The 3,245-nt window shown below is 42.9% G+C and overlaps 1 protein-coding gene across 1 annotated transcript in view; it reads right to left on the bottom strand.

Moving 5' to 3' along the window:
- Window positions 1–3,245, bottom strand: part of LOC129669632 (nuclear receptor ROR-alpha-like) — a 359,179-nt gene that overhangs the window by 179,756 nt on the left and 176,178 nt on the right. The window lies entirely within an intron of this gene.

Here is a 3,245-nt window from a genome sequence, read left to right as displayed (position 1 = left end):
ACACACACACACACACACACACACACACACACACACACACACACACAATACACCTTCTTTCAAATGAACCCATCCAATAGTTACTCCTCCAATATTAAGAGGGTGGAACCCAGCGTGCTATCTGCTTAAAGTGGGGTCTCTGAGTGCTGATCGGGCTCAGACAAAGTCATGGGGTAGAGATCTGGAGGCAGAACGCTAGTGTCTTTCAAAGAGGAACAGGAAGCAGCCCCACCGACACACACACACACACACACACACACACACACACACACACACACACACATTGTGTGCACTGGCCATGCATTCCTAGGTGCTGCTTATGACATCCCAGTGAGAAAGTCATCACCAAAGCTGAGCAAGATGTCAGCACCATGCTTTCTCAAAGTGTGACTCAGTCACTATCTTTCCTTTAGAGTGTTACCTTGCCACAGATACTTTCTTAAAACAATGAAAAACTGAGTAACCCAAGCCACAGTTCTGGGCAGGGCCCTCTTCTTAAACAACCACATGTGACTTCATGTAGATAGTTACACCAAGACAAAAGACACCTCTATTTCTCTTCATCTTTATAACTCAGTTAAGAACAATAAATCAAGTTTATTCACACCATTATCAACTCAAGATGAATCACTGATTTGTGTCAAATGGATAGTTTTAATGAAGCTATTAATGTCAAAGAATCTGGTTGGTCCCAAAGATATTTAGAGCTCACTAATTCAGAACCACAATCCAAAAAGACTTAACCCTTTCTATAGCTGACTGAGTAGTGCCCTAATTTACTCCGGAGGTGGCACATTGCGAGCCCTGACACTATTAGCTTGGACAACTGACATGTAAAGAGAATGCTCATTCATTAATCTGCTAACTGACATTCACATCTTTGGACATTGGTTCCATCACTATCAATGTAATGTTTATCCACAGAAAATAAAGACCAAGACAGGACATGGAGAGTTAGGCAGAGTTGGCTGCAACTTTGGAAGAAACAATTGAGTCTTAAAATTCTCTGCACATGAAAATGAAAAACACAACTAATAAAGTATCCTGTTTCCTTTTAGTCTCTGCCCCCAACTGCACTGCTTCATTTTAAACATATGTTTAACTGCTACTTTTTATTAAACTCAGACTCAGGAAGAGGGAAACAAGCTTGCAGCATGTGCTTTGAGTTATACACTGACTGGCCCCTGTTAGATGGCAAGCTACAAAGGGAAAACACTGGTAGAGGAGAACTCAACACTCGTAGCTTACGAAAATGCCTAGCTTTGGAGAGGAAACTTCTGTGGGAGAGAAGATAGGGTACTTTTCCCGCAGAGATTTTTGCAGGGAGCACTGACTGTGAACTAGATGACAGCATAGGAAGGTTGTCTTCCAGAGGAGTCCCCTGAACTACCATAACCACACCCCTCTCTCAAAATATCCACGTCTACACATCCAGGACGCTGTTACGGACTCTTAAGATTAGTCTGGTGAATAGTAGCACCCTGGTAACATTAGGGTGCTAGGCCATGTGCACCATAATATACAGTGAGGAGACCCCATGACTTTAGAGCCTGAAGTTGAGATTATGGCCTCGAACAGCCAAAGAACTCATCCTCCCTCTGCTCGTTCGTTTTTATTGTCAACCTGACACACCCTAGGTTCACCTGGGTATGGGGGAACTGCAACTGGAAATTTTCCTGGATCAGATTGGTCTGTGGGCATGTCTATGCAAACTTGTCATGATCGATTATTAAGGCTGGGGGGCGGGCCCAGCCCCGCTGTAGGAAGCACTATGCCCTGGGCAAGTGGTCCTGAACCACTTAAGAAAGTGGGCTCAGCGTGAGAACTACGAGACTATGAGCCAGCTAGAGAATGAGCCAGCACACTGCTGTGTCCTCCATGGCTTCTTCTTAAGTTCCTGCCTTGACTTCCCTTAATGGTGGACAGTAACTTGAAAATGTAAGCCAAATACACCCTTTCATGCCCAAGTTACTCTTAGTCAGTGTTTTAATCACAGCAGCAGCAAAGCTAACTGAGACACTGACTAAAGCTCTTCCCCTTTTCATTATACTTTATAGGGCTTTTTATGATTATCCCTACACAACATAAAAGGAACCAGAAGGTCCCAGTGAGCATTGTAGGCTCTTCTGCAGGTGAGGTCAAGAACAAGCATTTGAACCCAGAGCCCCCGCTCTAAACCCAACTGTCCTCCTACCACAGCATGTACTTCTGAGTTCTTATCTTTATTTTGGATTTTCCCCTTCACCTCCCATCAACTGTACCACTTTTCACATTGAATTCCATCCTCCCTTCTTTTGTACTATCTACTATCTTATTAATCTGTTGTGTGTGTGTTTTAGATTCTACTCATTTTAGTTACTTTTCTGTTGCTGTGGTAAAATACCATAACCAAGGTAACATATATATAAAGTGTTTAGTTGGGTTTACGACTCCAGAGGACCAGAACAGTGATGTCTGGAGTATATAGTAATGTAGTGAGGTACGGAGGCAGGAACAGCTGAAAGGTCACCTCTGGATCCACACACAAGGAAGAGCACATAAGGGAAGGCCACAAGTCACCTGTCCCCAGAGACACAGCCCCTCCAGCAAAGCCACATTTCTTAATCTTTCCCAACTAGGGACCACGAATTCAAACATAAAAGCTTATGGCAACCATTCTCGTTAAAGCCACCATAAGACATGGAAGTTTCTACGTTCTAAAGTACCAGTACAGCTGTGAGAAAAGATTCTAATGCTAGCCTGAAACCTGACAATGTTTAGAACAGTGGAACAAAAAAGTTTTATACGTTTGTTTCCATTTTCTTTTTCTTTTTTTTTAATTATGTGTATGTCTGTGTGTGGGTATGAGCACGTGAGTGAAGGTGTCCAAAGAACCAGAGGCGTCTGGTCCCTGGAGCCAGAGTTACAGGCAGTTGTGAGCTGGCTAATGTGGACTCTGGGAACTGAACTCAGGTCCTCTGCCTGAGCAGCAAGCCCTCTTAATGGCTGGGCCATCTTGCCAGCCTTGTAACCTTTCTGAAGTGCATGCACCTGGTTTACTTCAGTTATTCATTAGAACTGAAGTCTGAAATAAAAGCATAATATAAACATAACAGAGTAGTGTTTCCTTTGAATTTTTCAAGGAGAAACTAGGGAATAATATCTTCAACTGAAAATCTACCTGAAAGAGGTTTTCTACAATAAAGAAAAAGGACACATGAAGAAGAAGAAGAAGAAGAAGAAGAAGAAGAAGAAGAAGAAGAAGA

Source organism: Psammomys obesus, unplaced genomic scaffold (assembly GCF_907164565.1).
Source record: "Psammomys obesus unplaced genomic scaffold, mPsaObe1.curated_primary_1811, whole genome shotgun sequence".
Classification (NCBI taxonomy): Eukaryota; Metazoa; Chordata; class Mammalia; order Rodentia; family Muridae; genus Psammomys; species Psammomys obesus.
This window is presented reverse-complemented; position numbering and strand designations above follow the sequence as displayed.